At 42.1% G+C, this 19,824-nt stretch overlaps 1 pseudogene; it reads right to left on the minus strand.

Moving 5' to 3' along the window:
• Nucleotides 1-10,162: 10,162 nt before the first annotated feature.
• LOC149461171 (monoacylglycerol lipase abhd6-A-like) overlaps nt 10,163-19,824 on the minus strand; it is a 30,472-nt pseudogene continuing 20,810 nt past the window's right edge.

Below are 19,824 nucleotides of genomic sequence, written 5' to 3' on the forward strand. Positions count from 1 at the left end.
GATCACGTGGTGAAAGGCCGCTGTGATTGGCCGTTTACCACCTCACATGATCAACTGTGTCCATAGGACACAGCATTCAAAGAGATTGCCGGGTGGGCACGTTCTAGGAGGACGTCATATGACACCCTCCCAGAACTGGCTGGCCGCAGCGAAGCCGTCATTCAGCTATCTGCTGTCGGCAAGTGGTTAATAAAAAAAAAAGACACAAATTAATGCAACTCTGTATTCATTACCATGTTATTATTTTATATGCAGGTGGGGTAAGTATTTGAATTTGAGTCAGTATCATTCTCATAAAATCCCCTGTACAGTATAGCTAAGACTGGTAGAGGGAGACGCAGCACAAGAAACCAATCAGTTGTGCTGTAGACCTTATGAGAGAGATAGAGAGATGAGCTCACCAGTTTTCCACTTCTCCTTTCACTGTCCAATTATAGGCTGGGGGAGGGACAAGACCAGGAAGTGTTACTGAACTTTAGCGGAGGGAAATCAGGTCTCCCGCCCTGGCAGACAGGAGTTTGTTGTATGATGGGAACAAATCTCAGGACTGGATGGGTAGAAGGTTATAAAAAAATATCTTTGGTCAGTAAACGTGATGGGTATGCATATTTGGATGACTATACTTACCTATGTTGAGCTTACCATACATCTGAAGAGCAGTACTGGTGAATAGTGCTGGGACTGATGTGGAGAGTTGCCTTTGAGGTTGAACGTATAGAGGGCTTAAAACCACTCTGAATATGGGGGTCTTTACATCTGGTAAGGCCGCATCTAATACAAACATTGGACAAACTTGGACTTAGCCCTTGGGTGGTTCAGTGGATATGCAGTTTACTAAAGCATAGATACCAGAGTGTGGCTGTAAATGGGGTTCACTCGGAACAAAGACCAGTCACTAGTGGTCTATATCAAGGCTCCGTACTAAGTCCTTGTCAGGGCAGGGCTGTGGAACGGACAGGTAGGCCTAGTGGCAGGGTAACGCACTGGCTGACGACAACCACCAGCAACAGACCGAAGTCCCTCAGGGCGCGGAGTCTAAGTCCCAGGCTGCCCTTCACCAGGGCCCCTGATGGTGGGGATGGACTTGACGCAGCCAGGAACCAGGTCGCGGCCCCCGAGACACCCCAGCTGCGGTAATGGCCGCCGCCAATGGCGTGTAGCTGGTGAGAATGACAATAGCGTAGTCAGGCAAGCCGGGTCAACAACAACGGGACAAAACAGTACAGAACAGTAGACAGAGAATCACAGGTCACGGGTCGGGTTCAGCAACGGAAGGTCAGATCGAAGGAAAACACAGAGAATGGTCTTAGTAACAAGCCGAGTCAGAATACCAGAAGAGTCACAAGCATATACACAGAGCTGTAGCAAGACCAAGACACAAGACACAAGTGCAAAGAGCATGTGCAGATCCCAGGCTTATATGTACTCAGCCACACCCCTCTGGGGGATGGACCTCAGAGACCTGAAGGCATGAAAGATTCCCATCATGCTCAGCAGAAATCCAAGATGGATGCCAGCACATGGAGTAACATAACCTCTGGGAAAAGGTAGGACCTTGACAATCCTGTTCTATTCAATCTATATGTAAGACTGGCCATACATTATACAATTTTCTTGAGCCAAAAACCATATAATATGAGGTCAAACCTAAATGACACTTTCAATTGTATGCAATTAGACAGGCCCTTGCATTACATAGTTGAAGGTAAATCTAAAGGAAATTGTAAGAAAATTGTAAGAAAATTGTATAGTGATAGAACTAAAGGTTTGTTGGGTAACGTTTGTCTTTTTGCTGATGACACAAAGGTGTGTGATAGGGTTGATATCCCTGGAGGTGTTTAACATGGAACATGATTTAGCATTGCTGGAAGATTAATCAAAAAAGTGGAAATTGCAGATCAATGTTTCTAAATGTAAAATAATGCACCTAGGGAGAAAGAATCCCTAGAGAGAGTACAACATGGGCCAGCACTACAGAGGAAAAGGACTTGGGGGTACTTATTTCAGATGATTGCAAAATGAGCAAACAGTGTGGCCAGGCAGTGGGGAAAGCAAATAGAATGCTAGAATTCATCACTAGAGGGGTCACCAGCAGGAGGAAAGAGGTCCTGATTCCCCTACATAGCTCTTTAATTAGACCTCATTTAGAATGCTGTGTCCAGTTGTGGAGACCTCACTTACATAAATATATTGATAAAATCAAGAGAACAAGTCCAGAGGGCAGCATTTTCACCAGGAAATCAAAATCAAGAACACGGGGACATGACCCTAAACTAACTGGAGGAAAGTTCAAAACTAATCTCAGAAAGTAATATTTTACTGAAAGAATAGTTGAGGCTTGGAATAAACTTCCAGCAGATGGAGTGAGCCAGTCAACAGTAAATAGCTTCAAACATGCTTGGGACAAACATATGTTTCTATCTAATCCTCACTGTGGTGGTGGGTGACAATGATGTTAGCGGATGAAGAGAGATGTTGTGGAGAACTAATACTTTTGATTCACTCAATGTGGACTAAATTTGTTTATAATAGTTTATAATACTATATTTGTTTTTTTTCAGAGGAGGCTTACATCCTTTTCATTTTCTGTGGACTTTCCTTTATGCACAATTTTTTTAAAATATTTCTGTAAACAATTTTGATCATTTTATTAGTTTTATCAGCGCAAAACGTATTATTGTATTGCATGTAATTAGAGAGGATATGCTCTTATGTGTTCGCTGCTGTCTTTTAATTTATGTACAGTTTTGCATAGTTTCCACCTTGTTTTATTGACTGACAAATAGTAGACCCTTTAAGATGACCCGCTTTATATAGTACAAAATAATTTGCCCTTAAACATCTGTCATTGAACTACTGCAAAGAGTCAACTGTCATTTGATTTAATTTCCCTCAATGTAAGGCTGCACAGAGTCTGCTATAACTGTCAGTTGACTTTATTTCCTCAGCAGGGGCGGACTGACAACTCATGGGGCCCTCGGGCAATAGGGGATCATGGGGCCCCTGTGTCCTTGCCAGGGGTGTATTTACCACAAGGCAAACAAGGCAGTTGTCTAGGGTGGCATTTTTCAGGGGGGCAGCGGCATTTTTCAGGGGGCCGTGGCATTTTTCAGGGGGGCAGTGCCATCCCCTGAAAGAAGGAAAGGAAGAAGGGACACGCGCAGCATGGGGACCATGTGGGATCTGAGAGAGGCTGCGGGCTGCTTGATGGTGTATGCAGAGCCCGACTCTTGTTCCCAGGGAGCTGTGAAGGTGGGTGTCTTATCTCTTGCCAAGGTGGGGGGGGGGTTTGCCAGTGTATGGGGGGCGGTGGTAGTGGAAGGCTCTCTCACCTGGGGATGGGCGGGGGACTGGGGTGTTGTTGGTCAATGTCAGGCTCTCTTCGTGGGGAAGGGGGGTGTTTGCTGGTGTCAAGGTCTCTCCATGGGGGTTGTGTTGCCTAGGGCAGCACAAAACTTAAATACACCACTAGTCCTTGCCCAAACTCAAAAAAGCCTATGAAAAAGGTACCAGGGGCATCTCACGCGGCCCCCTGCTGACCCTGGGCCCTTGGGCAGTGCCCGAGTTTCCAAATGGTCAGTACGCCCCTGTTCCTCAGTGATCTCTTGTAAAGAGTCTGTCAGTTGAGGTTAGTGGAACTATAGGCAAATTAAAAAATGACGCATGCTGCAGTCTAGCATTAGGCTCTGTTCACACCAATGTGTTTTTTAGTGCTTTTTGCAGAAACGCACTGCAGTCCATTCAACATGGTTTCCTATGGAACATGTTCACATCTACGCTTTTTTGAGCTGCTGCATTTTTGTAAAGGGTCAGGGACTTTTTTAAAAGCAAAAAGCAGCATTTTTGCTGCAATAGAGTTCAATGGAGAAGCTGCTGAAATGCATGGTAGTGCTTTTTTGCCGCATTTTGCATTTTTATTCTGCCCAGCAACAAAAAAAATTCCACTTCAACAAAAAAAAAAAGCTAAACAAAACGCAAAACTCTGTAAAAACACGTCAAAAATGCATGTAGAAAAACGCAAAACCAACTGCAAAAAACACTGGAGAGAGCGTCAAACGCAAAATGCATATGTGAACCAAGCCTTAAGGGGTCATTCACACTATGGTGTAGAGACGTCAGGTTTTCTGCAAGCGTTCTGCAAGGGCACAACAGAATTCATTGTTCTCTATGTGCCCTGTTCACACCACACTAGTATCACGTGCAGATTTTTACTGTGCAGAAATCTGCAACGTGTATAATACTCATTGCAGAGCGCATGAAAACTGATGTAAACTGATGTCTCTGCAAGTGAAATCTGCTTGTCAGTTTCCATCAGTTGGTTCCAATGGTCCAAGCCCGTTGGCATTGTTCCTGGCATCTTCCCCCTTGGTCCTTCTGGGTGCCAGTCTACAGCCATTATGAGTGGTTGGCTCAGGAATACAGTCAGCCCGGCACGCTGCCTGGACACGCACAGCACAGTGTACATTCTGCAGAGGATTGCGAATAGACAGGTAAGTGTACTTTACTGTAGAAGAGATATTGCATGTACTCTGCAATAAAAAGCCGACCTGTTTTTAGTTTTTTAAATACAGTTCTACTACTAATGCAACATTCTTTTTTCTACACCCCCTTCCCCAGAAACAGTCATATCACCTGCCAGTAGATCTGTTATTTTTCCATTTCCTTCACCAGGTGCCCACACTGTTCATTCTGCACTGAAAATGCACAGCATCGTTGTCACCCTGTGGACAGGAGCTAACATGAAACAATCTCCTACAGGGTCCCTCCCCTCGGCCGCTCCAGCTGTCTGTCCGATCAGCCACTCTTCCATCCCCAGCGACAGCATTGAATTCTTCCCTCCTATTGGCCAACATCTGGCTAGGTTCACACCTGGCATTTTGTAAATGTGCGGGTTTTTTTGTGGCACATTTTTATGCTACACGTATAAGGCAGCCCATTCATTTCAATGGACTCCCCTACATGCTGCAGACACGCCAGAGTAACTCATGTACCCTTTTGGGAGTTGAACTTCATGCGTTTTTAAACCATGCACTTTGACATATGTTTTATCACATATGAAAATGCACATCTGCTTGCTGTTTTTGGGGTGCTATTAACAATGAATGGCATCATGAGTGTGACATGTTTTCCCTGCGTGCAAAAATGCGCTTTTGCAAGCGTTCACAAAATGCTCCAGTGTGAATGCAGCCTTCCATGGAGTCTGACATTCCCTGTACCTTTTATGCATGCACTAGGCCTGGCTACAGAGAGTTTTGGTCATCCCAGGCACATGCCATGAGAAACCCATTGCTGTCTATGGCTGGGCCTGGCACATAATAATTACTGACAATGCCAAGGCCCTAGTCTTGGACAGGCTGTGCCGTGAGAATGTTTATTAATATGAAGTCTGTATTACAATGTATTCTGTATATTTCATACATGTTATGGCCTTAGAGGTCGGACTTTTTACACGAGCGATAAGATAATGGCACAGAGCACAGTGATCTAGACTATAGGTCAGGAATGTAGCCAGATTATAATTCTCTCTACACTGGGATAAAGGTTATGAGATGTGTGCAGGGTTCAATGCAGAGTCCTGCCAGTCTTGCTGGAAGAGATCTCTAAAATATACCTACACTGATCAGCTGGAAAATTATGAACACCAACCTAATGTTGAGGAAGTCCCCCTTTTGACCCCAAAAAAACCCTGACCTATGGAGGCATTGACTCCACTGGACCTCTGTAGGGATGCTGTGGTATCTGTCCAGTTTGATGCTCACATACCAAGCTGCGGTTTCTAAAGTGAGCAAAATCCTCTCTTGTATTAGGAGAGGTATAGACTCCAGAGAGAGGGATATCATTTTACCCCTGTACAAATCATTAGTAATACCTCATCTGGAATATGCAGTTCAGTTTTGGGCACCAATTCACAAAAAGAACATTGGGGAACTGGAGAAAGTGCAGAGAAGGCCAACCAAACTGGAAAGAGGCATGGAGGAGCTCAGTTATGAGGAAAGTTACATAGTTGCATAGTTAGTCTGGCTGAAAAAAAGACAAAAGACCATCCAGTTCAAAAAAAAAAGTTATAATCCTATACCCACAATTGATCCAGAGAAAGGCAAAAAAAACCAGCAAAGCATGATCCAATTTAAAATATTAAAGGAATTTAATTTAAGGGGGGGATATGATCACCATGTATAAATACATCAGTGGTTCATATAGTGAATTCGGTGTAGATTTTTTTACCCTGAGGTCATCGCAGAGGACAAGGAGGCACTCTTTACATCTGGGGGAAAATTAATCTCCAAATACAGAAAGGTTTCTTTACAGTAAGAGCTGTGAAAATGTGAAATGGACTCAAGTGTTGGTTCTGGTCAGCTCAGTGGATTGCTTTAAAAAAGGCCTGTATTTTTTCTTAGATACACAGAATATAACTGGTTACTAACATGTTAACTTGATCCAGGGAATATCCGATTGGCTCTCGAGGGATCAGGAAGGATGTTTTTTCCCTGCAGGAGCAAATTGGATCATGCTTTGCTGGGTTTTTTCCACTTTTGACACATCAGCTTCAGGGACAATATGTACACTTGTTGCCTAATATATCTCACACACTTTCAGGTGCTATTGTGACAAGATAATCATTGTTCACTTTTCTTGTCAGTGGACAAAATGTTATGGCTGATTGGTGTGTCTTTTTGTCCCAGAAAAAAAACTTCCAATATCCTTGTGTAAATAAATGTGGAATATTTGAAAAATGAGAGTGCCACAACCCAACAAATGTTAGAGGTTTAAAACGCTCCCTTCACCAGCAACTAAGATGTCATTTCCCAGCCCTGATGAAGGGAGAGGAGTTTTGAGCCTTGGAAATGTGTTGACCTCTTCCTTTTCATGCCAAATAAAATTTCTCACTGGACTTATCAAACTTTTGTGATGCTCTCATCTTTCACATACCCCACAGACTACCCCCGAGATATCATTGTCATACCTCTGTCAACAGACAGCTGCCTTTCAAGACCTAACTTTGGACCACTGATTCTCATACACGCCGAAGGCCATTGGTCCTCCAATACATACTTTATTATACTGTGCTTACAGGAGCTAGTTGCTTTTTTTTTTATCAAGCCCCTGTGTGAATCCAGCTAAATGTACTGACTTTAGCTTTACACAAGCATTTACAAGACTTTTGGCTTGCTAAAATCTGGTTTAACCTCCCTGACGGTATTCCCGAGTGTAGCTCGGGGTAACATTTCAGTACCAAAAGCGGTAACCCCGAGCTACACTCGGGCTTACCCTGCGGCACTGCTCCGGCATGTGTTCTTCACTTACCTTACCCTGCGCTCCCACGATGTGTCCCCTGCAGCGTCCCCGGCCATCTCCTCCGGCCGATGCCGGCATCCAGCTTCTGTGTCCTGTCCCTGTGACGTCGGGACGTACAGGCGCCGCCGGCGGGAAATTTAAAAATTTTAAAAAATGTCACTTTTTTTTTTTTACATTTTACACAGTAAAACATTGCTGTTTCAACCTATTTCACATACATATTGTCCCTAGTGCTTTGTCCTGCGCCCTGCCTGCATTTTGTCTGTTCTTTCTGCCTGGAAACTGAGAAATGTCCATGGCGTCCAAAAAGTGTCCCTTTAGGTCAAAAGCGGTTTAGATCAGCTAGAGAACAGCGATAGTAAATCAGAACCACTTGCAGAATTGAGTGATAATGATTCGTGGGGGAAATTCGTCATCAGAAACTGAAAACGATTTTGCGACTGAGCTCAGCAATGTGCGAACTTGGCGCTCTATTTCACATTTCAGTGTTTTTGGTTTGATTATATTATTGAATTAAATTTTTTATTATTTTTATATTATTTTTATGATTATTAAATTATAATTTATGATTTTGTGTTTCAAATTTTATCATACCCGGGATGTTTACTAGACTCTTGTTCGGACAGATTTCAGTGAGTTTTTCCTAAAAATTACAGCCTACAATAAAAAAAATACATATTTCCATGCAAAAAAATGGTACCGCTTTCAGCACCAAAAATCTGAAATAATCATACCGCCAGGGAGGTTAAAGCTACAGCCTGCACCCTTCTACAATCTGTGTTCAGATTGGTTCTGAACAAGTGGTTCTAAGCTTGTTAAATGTTTATTGTTGATGCTTTGAAGAACAGTGTGCAATGTGAGCAGTACAGGCAACACCTTGCACCTCTCTTCTAATCGTCAGCCTCTCCGCCTCCAGCTTCAGTGTGCCTTGGGTGGCACTGATGGTTAGGCATGAGGTGGATGGCACAAGACTGTTCACCCGGAACGGAAGAAAGTATAAATCTGAACCTGGTGATAACAGGACACAAGACCTTTCAATGCTTGTCCCATATCTAAATCCTTCCTTTATCTGACGGATAAGGAAGAGGAAGTAGAAGCTAACCATTACCCAGCATGTTTTTAAGGTGACACTTCTTTAGGTGTCTTGTTTATTTACCATTATTACATATTATTAAGGCAAGTCATAGACGGGTCATTTATCGGCCGAATTTTCGTCCGCACGAAAAATCGGTCAATAAGCACTCCAGCCCGTCGGCCGTTTTTTGCGGATCTCCACATTTATTTTTATTGTTTTTCGTGGACATTGGTGGCAGCATCGCTGCCAGCAATGACAGATCTTTTGTTTATCAGACGATTATGCCCTGATTATCAGTATAAGCAATGTACTCACTGTATCCTGTCAGACAAGCCTGTTTACATGTGACTAGCTGTGATTGGACACAGCTGATCTCATTGTATAGGGCTGCTGTGATTTCCCCAAAAGACATTTGGACATTTGTCCAAAAGACACAGCGGTCACAGAGTGCACTCAATGCATGCTCCAGGGGGAGGCGCACATGTCCATTGATGTCCTCCCAGAACTGGGGAGCAATGCCTATAGTACGGACGGGAAAAGGTTTAAAAACATTTGTTGCATGAATATCACAGATTTCAAATTTTAGCCATAATTGCTGTAATAGATTCATTTATATTATCTTCATCTCCATGTAGTGGCCAAAATGCAACATAGTTTTCTGAAATAATGAGAAAATATACCACATCCAGGCTACTAGACGGAGGTGACTATTATAGGAATAAATCTATTTCAGAATTTACAGCCAAAATTCATGTGACCTGCACAAATGGGTGGGCATTTGTCCAACAAATGTTTTATAAATAGATCCTTTGGAGCAGAGTCATTCTGAAATTGTTCAAAAATGTTTGCAGTCTGTCATGAGGCCTTCTCCTGGGGAACATCTAAACCAGCCTTTCTCTACCTTTTTTAACCAAGAGGAACCCTTGAAATAATTGTCACATCTCAGGGAACCCCTGCTAAGGTTAGTCCATTGCAGGTAACTCGAAAAATTTGACTCCTATGAACTTTTTTGCTGTTCTGCATAGACATTTATGTACACATGGCACTTTCATTACTATGGTAATTGAAAACATTTATCTTACATTGGTGGTCCGTGGATGAATGTCCCCCTTATAGTGGTGGTTAGAATGCCACCCTTGAAGTCAGCTTTAAAGATCATTGGTGTCATTCTACCTGGCTCTGTCAAGTGATGATGGACCTGGAACTTTGTAGGCACCATCAGATGGGAGACCAATTAACCACAGCTCAAGGAGCCCCTAACAACTTCTGGCGGAACCCTAGCTGAAAATGACTGATCTAAAGGGTAAAATGTATATATTTTTAGGTATGCTGTGTGAATGGGAACATATAACAAACATATAGTGGGGTTTTCTCAAATTCGAAAAGTGTCTGCTTTGACATTAAACACAATAATTCCAGACTAGGTAGGACTGGAGGACATGGCCTTGTTAGGAGGGATGAAAGCGGTTAGAAGGAAGATTGGAAGAAATCACTTGGCATATAAAGTACATTAGATAACAGTATTTTCTATGTCAGTGCTAATTATTATAGCATGATTGATGTATTTCTATCTTACGGTTTAATTTCTGATGGTAAGAAATGCCTAGTTACTAAGCAACCTGCTGTTTATTGAACAAATTTGGGTAGGCGTTGTGTGGAGATCATAATTTCATACCGAACGTCAATTGTGGGAAAATGTGCACAGTGCCAGGACTTAAATGCCAGACAATTTGTTGGGTCTTGTGTTCAGTCTCAATAAGAATTACACTGTTCATAAATAAGGCTGACAGGTGGAATTGTTCTGCTTTTTAATGCAAAAGGTAGTTTATTGTTCCATACATTCATTCACGTAGGGTGATGGTCCCCAGAAATTGTGACACACTCATAAGTTATGCTGTTGAGCGGCTGGTAATAACTCATTAGTGGTTGTTAATGTATTGCAGTCTTAAGGTGACTTCAAAATTCTTAAAAACAAAAGGATCAACCCTGCCGCCGATCAAACACCGCTCTCCTCCACCTACAACCAGTGTTTTACTGCTTTCAAATTGTCTTTATTTTCATCAAACTGATAGATGAATAACATATTAGAAAGTGGCAGGTCATCTTTATTGCTTTAGGCAGTAATACATACAGCCCCAACCCACATCATTGCCAACATTCCAAGCAATAACCCAGGTGGCTACAGTAGACATCAGGGGATGCAGGGACCTGGGAATCGACCACTGGCTCTGATCCATCAAGTAGATAAAGTGGGTGACATAATAAATTACATACTGTATATGATGAACATGTCACTAGCAACTAGCAGCAGTTTTGTTATTCAGGGTCCCCCCCGTAACAGTTTTATTACCTGATCATGGCAGTAGATCTGTTGTATTTTCACTTCCTATAATAGGACAACACAGTTCGCTCTGCAGTTAAATCACATAGAGTGTTGTCACCCTGCGATTGGGTAGTCTCAAACCATGTAATCCTACATTGACTGTAAAGTCCAACCACGGGCACATAAAAAACTGTTCCTTGCAGCAGGGCTGTGCCCACACTGCAAGGGTTAATTGCTCATTTATGTCTAGGGGAATAATAACAGAAAATATACTTACTCGATCCTCTGCTCCTTCCCCCCCTAGACTAGTCCTTGCAGCTTCTGCACCCCTACATTCCCTGAGGTCATGAAGACCAGAGTAGGGTCCATAGACCTGCTTTGGACGTGAGGATGCCGAAGGACAGTCCACCATGGCAGGGGAGCACTGTCTGCTGGAGGATCAGGTAAATAAAACTTTCCCCTTTTCCCTAGACAAAATGAGCTGTAAAGGGGGGGGTCTGGGGTGTACAGCACCACTGCAAGGGATCATTTTTTTATCTGCTTGAAGTTGGGCTTTAAGAAATGTCAACAAAATTAAAGCCAAACTGGTGATTACACTAAAAAGGCCATTACAACAGTTTTTTTTTTCTTGTGGAAAAATGGTTTAGGCTGGGTTCATACTCTTGCACTGTGGTAACACGTATTAGCCCTGGTTCACATATATGCAGCCGTGCGTGTCGCGTTTTGCGCGGGCACGAGAGCCCATTCATTTGAATGGATTCCCTTGCCCTACAGCACGCAGAGAAGAAATCCCTGCACTTCTCCTGAACGCGCAGCCCACACGGGAACCTCGGGTCCCAGTAAGGTTGCGTTTTCCAGTGCGGGCGGCGTGCCATTAGAACTAATGGCACCCGTCCACGGGTCCGCATTTCTCTGTGCGGGTGGTGCGGCTGCATGGATTTTCGTGCAGATCTGCAGAGGCACCACCTGCACAGATGTGAACCTAGCTTAAGTGTACATTAATGCAACATGCAAAAACGTGTTTTGTGATTTGATGCACTGTGATGCCATTCATTCTTAAAGGCACCGAAACGCACCTTAAAAACAAATGTACATTGCAGCGCAGCACAATGGACAGTAATATACTACTGTGCGGTGTGCAGCATTTCATGATACAAAAATAGTACAAGCACCTTTTTTTGGTGCAGTAAGCAGGCCATTCAAATGAATAGACTGTCTGAATGCAACGCATGTAATGATCAGGATCACAAGCAGCAACACACATGCACTAACTCAGTGCAACAGTGTGAACCCAGCCTAAATCATATGAATCAGTACCCCTCTCGATTTTACACAGCTTGTTCCAACCCCTACAACTGATACCTGTGCGGGACAGCTTGGCCTGTTAAAAGAAGTGAAAAAAAAAAAACAGCTATTGCCAGGATCAATAGGTAATAATTCTATGTTGGGGGGGGGAGGGGGGTGTAGCTGAGAAATACGTAAACAGCTGTGTTAATGCTAATACATACTGCATCACATATGTATTTTCTGATTTTGCCCATGGTACTATTAGGCATGCTAAAGTCACCTTTCAGGCACACGTGTTATAACTTGATAGGCCACTTTAGCTTTCTCTATGAACCATGGCAGTCATTTGAATTAAACTCCATGGAGTTGATTTACTAAAGGCAAATAGATGGCTCACTTTGCAAGGGAATTTGTCCCGGACTTCCATCATTCAATCATGTGCAAGCACAAAAAGCTGTTTGTTTGTTTTTTATTTTCCTTGTACAAGATTGGGTATTCTTTGCAAAGTGAAACTTCCTTTGCAAAGTGAACAGCCTATTTGCCTTTAGTAAATCAACCTCAATATTCTTATCCCACGTCTTGGTAAGAACATCCGATTGTAATATCTACATAACAAATAATATCCATATTATGAGACGTATACAAGATCATCAGTCTCAATGGCAAATACTAAAATACAGCTCTGTAAATTGTTCAGTCCTTTTTGTGGCTGATGTGAACATGAAAATTTGCATATCAGTTAAGGACATTAATTTGTATTTCTCTGAGTGTGATATTTCATGGAAGCAGGTGTGGCTTCTGATCATTTACATCATGCAGTCCCTTAGATCACAGTGCGCATGTTATCAAAGCTGATTGGTGTATTGTGTTGTCTACACAATACTGCTTTGAAGGCACGGTACCAAAATATTCATATAGTATATTGCACACATTCCAAGCAGTGTGCTCATACTTGTATATCTCAGCAGCTTGAAGGACTGGTACTTCCATTGCACAATGACTCACCAGCATCACAGTAAGGGAAGTCTTCTACCTTTGAGGCCCTATCAACAAATATTTCTGCAACAGCAGTACATTGCATATAATAAACAGGTTCAAAAGATCATCCTGCATTTATAGTGGTTTTAAAGTGTTGGGTGGAGAGTTTCGGTGCATCACATTTGTGACTGGTTTCCGTTTGCACGCTTTAAATTTTAAAAGATCATGTTGACTTTGGAATCACCATCAGCATACCATACCATAATCATCCATGTCCGTCACATGCATTATCGTAAGCCTCTGACACATTGGAAGGGATCTGCATGTGGACTTTACAGGCAGATACTGAAGTCCCAGTCTTGTGTTCACAAGGAACTAAACTACTTTCCTAAGAGTTCTACAAGATCCCCTGAGAAACTCAGAGTGGTACAGTATACAGAGAGGAGCAGAGTTGTCCCAGGCATTTCCTGATTGTTAATCATGTTTTTTATTGTTCTCTGTGGTTTGAAGGGAGGATAAAAAGTCCATCATGAGCTTGGCTGTTTTTCTGGGTCTTTCCATCACTACTGAGTGACCACAGTTCTCTAGGATCTCCACCTGGCTTCCAGGTATGGCACTGGACAAGACTTCTGCTCCAGAAACATCCAAGACCTGTGACAGAGGAATAATGAATGAAACATATTAAAGATGCAGGGAAATCCATAAACTGGAAGCGGTGGTTAGCTTATGCACTGGTTATAGAACGTAGAACTAGTTTGGGATGCTTTGGAGTTTGGGAACATTGTTGGACATTCTAAAATTACTGTTAGTTTAGGAAGCTTTAGAGTTTGGGGGCATTGTTGAACATTATAAAATAGAATTTTACCCTGCGACATGATCTAACATGCTGTACACCCAGGTATGAAACAAAACTCACTTAAAGTGTTACTAAACCCGTAACAGTAAAATCAGTCTGTATATGCAGTAAAGCATGCGTGTTATATTCACTGTGGAACCTAAGGGGCTAATAATCTACATTGTGTAAAAAGGCTGTTTGATCCTGTATTCTCTGTTCCTCCCCTTCTTCAACTGTCCCCAATCCATGTGCTGATGGTACAGAGCCCTAGGAGTCACTCTGCACATGCTCAGTTTAGTGTGTATTGCAAGAGAGTTTTTTTCTTTGGGAGGGTGTATGTGATCGGCAAGGGGCCAATCAGCACTGTCCAGACAGAGGGTTAGGGGTTATGCAGCCTCATAGGACAGTCAGAGGAGAATGAAAAGTCCTCCTTCAAGCTCTAACCAGTGCTCAACTAGGCACTGATAGAAGTCACAAGACTGCTATATACTGCTGATGAGAAAAGGTATTTAGTAGTTTATATTTACTAAAATAATAACATTTCCATGTTCTGTGTTCTGTGGGAGACCAGATATAGTGAATTCAGGGTCCTGGATTTAGGAACACTTTTAACTATGTTTCTATATACTATACATATGTCACAAATAGAGCAAAGAGACCCACCTGGTCCTGTCGACCCCAGATGATCTGGGTGGGAACTGTAATTTTGTCCATGCTTTTTTGAAGAATGTGACGTGATTTTTCAGCAACCAAATCTAAAAACACTGAACAAAATATTGCTTGTTAGTTGTCACCATTATCAACTCAACAACAATATGCTCACAATTAAAACATAGCTAAACTCAAACACAAAAATGTAATAATTAGCAGCTTACTAAACCTTAGATGGTGGCTGCGATAGTTTCCTTTTTTCAAGATTTTTTTAACTTTATTTTTATATGGTATTCGTGCAAATAGCACAGTTCCTATCCCTGAGTGGGGTGATGGGATTAGTAGTTTACATTAGTAGTTTACATATGAAAGATAGCATTTTTCTTGGTCTTTGTCGAAGTACTGGTAAACTGTAAAATATTACATTTTTGTTCTTAGTTATGATTTAAATGGGGCCTTTTGTAGAGTAAAGCTGGATATACACTATTGGAAAAAGCTGATACAGTCTCCACTGTATACAGTGCAGATGGAGGAATCTTCATCATCTAATTGGATGTGGGCGCTGATTGGCCAACAATTTTCCACTCTATTTTATTTTCAGCTCTCTCCCTTTTTTATGTACTCTTAAAAGTATCAATGTCCTCATGCTTCACTATGGGATTCCCCCCCCCCCCTTTTTTTCCCTTTTTCTTTTATACGTCATGGATTTTGTGGACAACCTTTCTAATCTATTTTTTTTATGTTTTTGTGACTCTAATGTGTAATATATGTAAAATGATTTGATATAATTTTTTGCAGTCATATTATTCAGACTTCTGATTGGATTAATATGAATAAGCCCATATTTTAGTGCCTATCCCAAAGAAGCAACCACATATAACGAAACATGTTGAGTTTAAGCACTGTGTAAATCTGTAAGATTGTGGACTAGCGTAAAGCGGGCCATAGATGGATCAAAATTCAACTGGTTCAGCAGGGACCTGACAAATTTTGATTCATCTATGGGCAGGTTGCTGTACAGAAGCCTGTCTCTCAATGAACTTCTTTTGGAAGCCTGTTGACAAATTGTTGCTTGATCAGTGTTGCTGGCTATCGCCAGAGGTCCTGATGAGTGTATTCTGATGGTGCGGATGCCTTTGTGGATGGGGGAATTGATTTATTTTCTTTTGTTTAACCCGCTGATAGAACGAAAGAAAATGTATGCATGGCCAGCCTTATTTATTTTAGATGAAGTCTGTTTACTATATATATATATATATGTTAATTGCATTCATTGTTTACATACAATAATATATGTTTTTATTCTTTATAAATCACTGTGTTTGCGGAAAATAAAACCTTCCCTGGAGGTAAAAAGTAGCAACGTCTTTAGACCTTATTCAAACAGGCTGTTAATATGGGCGCTTCTGGTGCATTTTTCCGTTCCCCCAAAAGCCTAACAAGGCAGCAAGAGGGGATCATACACACTATTTAACTTGGCTTGTTGTATTGGCAGGTGGTGCTGCCTGTCAAACCTGTCCATTAAAGTTCATGGGACGGTGCTGCACCTGCAAGTCAAATAATGCTTGGCTTGTAGTTCTGGTGTGTTCGTTCCATGCAAAATTGACATTTGGCAAAAAAAAAAAAAATAAAAAAAATAAAAAAAAAAAAAAGGCATTCAGGACTGTACATATTTATCCAATATGGATCACTTTTTAAAGACTGCTGCCATGTGAACCTAGCCGAATACAGTAATTTTCTAATCTCTTACAGCAGATAGACTGTCACTTACACGTTCTGTAAAATTCATTATGAGGAATGCGAACATCAACGAGTCCTTGAAGCACCTAGGAATAAAAATGTTTCAATTGGATTAAACATTAAGGATGTGTTACTAATTCAACTTAGAAATAATTAAGTGCAGACTGGTTTCATGGCTTTCCTCTGCAGTTTTTCTCTTTTTACAACACTGGGGCTATGAATGTAGCAGACAGACACTCTCATAGCACTTCCTTGTAGTTGAACTAGGACCTTTCATTAAAGAATATAAATCACAGCAATTAATTATACTGTATGTGCATTCTTAGATTGTAAGCTCCAAGGATCAGGGCCCTCCTAACTCTCTTGTATTGAACTGTATTGTCTCCCGTTATATTGTAAAGCGCTGAGCAAACTGTTGGCGCTATATAATTCCTGTATAATAATCTGTATCTGCACTTACAGTTTTCTCTCAGTCCCCCTGCAAGGGCCCACAAATACCTGTTGAACCTACCAGTGAAATCAGCCAATGCAGCTTCCTGTGATGGTGTGGCAATGATGCTGCATTGCTCCTGAAATCAGGGCTGAGTTGCCACTCTCAGGTAGGCTGTGCCACCTTGCACTACAGTGGGTTGAAAAAAATGTTATAGACAGAGGGTCAGGGGTTATGCAGCCTCATAGGACAGTCCGAGCAGAATGAAAACTCGTTCTACAAGCTTTAACCAGTGCTCAGCTAGACACTGATAAAAGTCACAAGACTGCTATATACTGCTGATGAGAAAAGGTATTTATCAGTTTATATTTACTTAAATCATTGCATTTCCATGTTGTGTGTACTGTCGGAGACCAGATATAGTGAATGCAGGGTCATGGGTTAAGCAACGCTTTAAATTACAAGTAAAAAATTAAAGATTTGCCATCTTAAAGGAAAAGGTTAATTGTGCCTAAGCAGCACTTAGAAAATACTACCATTTTTAATTCCTTCTCCAAAATAGTGCACATCCTGACATGTGACTCTGCCTAGGCACTGCTGGATCTACAGCCTCATTGTTGCACATATGTGAGAATATTTAAGGTATATCCTACCCACACCTGCCTCTAATGACTGATCTAGTAATTATATTTGAATTGAGTTTGGTGATGTCACTACTGCTCCCTCATTGTTCACCTGATGGCCTACTGGAGAGAAAGCTGTAGGAAACCAGAGGATCTACAGTGCAAGGATCTCCCTGCTTCTGCTTCCCTCATTCTGCTGATCTGTGCTTCCTCCACCTCTGTTGCTGCTTCCTGAATATCCCCATCCCACACCAGTCATAAGATCACAGCCCTCAAAATGGCGGGAAACAAAGCCCTGTTCTACTACCAATTGCCCCCTCCAACAAGACACAAGAGAAAAAGGTATGGTAACACAGCCCTGGGAAAATTATCATCTTTTTTGTGCACAAAAAAGGATTAGGATGGATTAGAACTTTTGGCAAAATTGGAATAAGGATTAGGTAAAGGTTTAGATTTTCAGATGAAAACGTAGGTTAGGTCAATTGCTGAAGATTATAGATCACAACGAGGTTTGGGGTAAAATCACATGCATCATAAGCAGTAGTGCCAAATATATAGTGGCAAGGTACAGTTTATTTGTACAAAGATTTCAGGAGACGGAAATGTTTGCAAGGACTGCCAATGCTCCCCAGCAAAATTAACTGCATCTGTTTTAAGAAGCTAAAAATCAAAGCACATATGAAAACCACCAAACCCTTCAGTCATCTTTTTCACATACTGTCTAACTCAGTTGTTCTCAACCACAGGACATGGCTGCGGCCCACTGCTGGGCCCTTCCTTCCTTTCTCCCAAGCCTCCAGTCAGCTTTGGATCCCTTAACCTCCTACAGTGCCTCCCAGCTTCCATAGTGCCACCTAACTGCCCATAGTGGCCCACAGTGCCTTCAAGCCTACTATGAGCCCTCAGCCTCCACAGTGCCCCCCAACCTCCCACAGTGCCAACTAGCCTCCCACAGTGCCCACAGCCTGCTGTAGAGCTTCCAGACCTTCAGAGTGCCCTCATACCACATCAGTGTCCCACAGTGCCCCCCAGCTTCCTCCCGAAACCTCATCCCCATCACGGCCACCAAGTCTGCTGAAGAGTCCCCCTACCAACTCCAGAATTCCCATCCACAGTGACAACCAGCCCCATCCAGACCCTTCCAGACTTTCAATACATGTTTTGTATTCCCAGTCATAGTTTTGGCTACATTTACTGGGCCCTGATCTCAAGGTTAAGAACCACTGGACTAACCTATAATGAAACTCCTAGTGTCTGATGCAGTGGATCAAGTATATAACAATGATGTTTACCCAGAAGCCTCTTCCTCAGGGGTACAAACCTAGGTAACATTATTGGACAAACTGTCTGTCTCTCCTAAATACTTGATAGAGGGCATTTTGTAGGAAGCTTTGAAATAAACACAGTGAGTTAACTCTGGAATTGCTGGAATGCTAGCCTTGAAACAAAATCCTTCACCTTTATTTTAGTCTCTTTGTGTACATCTGATATTGTTCCCCTATAATTGGTGGATAGATCTACACACTTGGCGCAGCAATACATCCTATTATCCTGTGATCTTCACATTTTCTCAGCTGGATTAATTTCTTGGAAATATTCTCTTTTTATCTCACAACAATTAAGGTTATTTTCTGAGGGCTACAGATAATGCCATTGGCTTTTCATGGTTTAATAATATATGTATTTATTTCTGAATGCCAATAATATGTCTATTGTTGACTACAATACCCACATATTTTCTATGTGCCCTAGTGATGACTGGCATTCTTCCAATTTGAAAAATGTCAAATCACTGCTCTAGTGTGAATGGGCCCTAATATCATGGGAAACTGCTTGCTATGTATCTGTGCAAAATAAAAGTCCTGCTTTTAAGCAGACAAGTTTAACATAATTCAATGTTCCTTTAAAAGAAATCCAGGGCTACTTTGCCATCCTCACAACTCATCCCTGCACCAGGCATCAGTGACATATTTGGAGGTATTCAAATTAGAGCAAACAGCTACAGGTGTACAACTATACTTCTGGGAGCTGGAAATTAAGGCATGGAGGTTCCATTGTTGTAATATTCAAAACATATCGCCATCAGGTTCTGGCCCTAACTAAAATACATATGTAGTGCCCCCTATGGGTGCTAGAGAATTAAATTCAGTTTGGCTCACAGTAGTGAAGTAAGCAAGTCTGATTGTGTTACTTTAGGTCAGGCTAGAGGACTCTACTGGTCAGGTCTCTAGTACATCCCCAAGGTTCTGGAGTCTTCCAGGATATTCTTCAAGCTACTGGGCGGAGGGGTGGAGACTGAGATCTGCATATCCATGGGAGTCTGGCCAACCCCAGGCAGGAGGCCTGGCAGTGTGGCAGACAGACCCATAAGTATGGAAGAGCCTTGCTAGCAGCAGGAGTCTGGGAGTTGGATGAAAGATGGATTGTTGAGATGCTTTCGTATAGCCTGGGAAGGGACTACAGGGAACTGGGACCTGCACCACAAGTCCTATCCAGAGGGTACCTTGTTCAGCATGTAGGACTAGCACAGTTACAAGGCCTGAACAAGCAGTCTTATGCAAAACCATAGGATACAAGGGAGAGGGC

Source organism: Staurois parvus, unplaced genomic scaffold (assembly GCF_062004578.1).
Source record: "Staurois parvus isolate SC_StPar_1 unplaced genomic scaffold, SC_StPar_1.0 ptg000209l, whole genome shotgun sequence".
In the NCBI taxonomy this organism is placed as follows: domain Eukaryota; kingdom Metazoa; phylum Chordata; class Amphibia; order Anura; family Ranidae; genus Staurois; species Staurois parvus.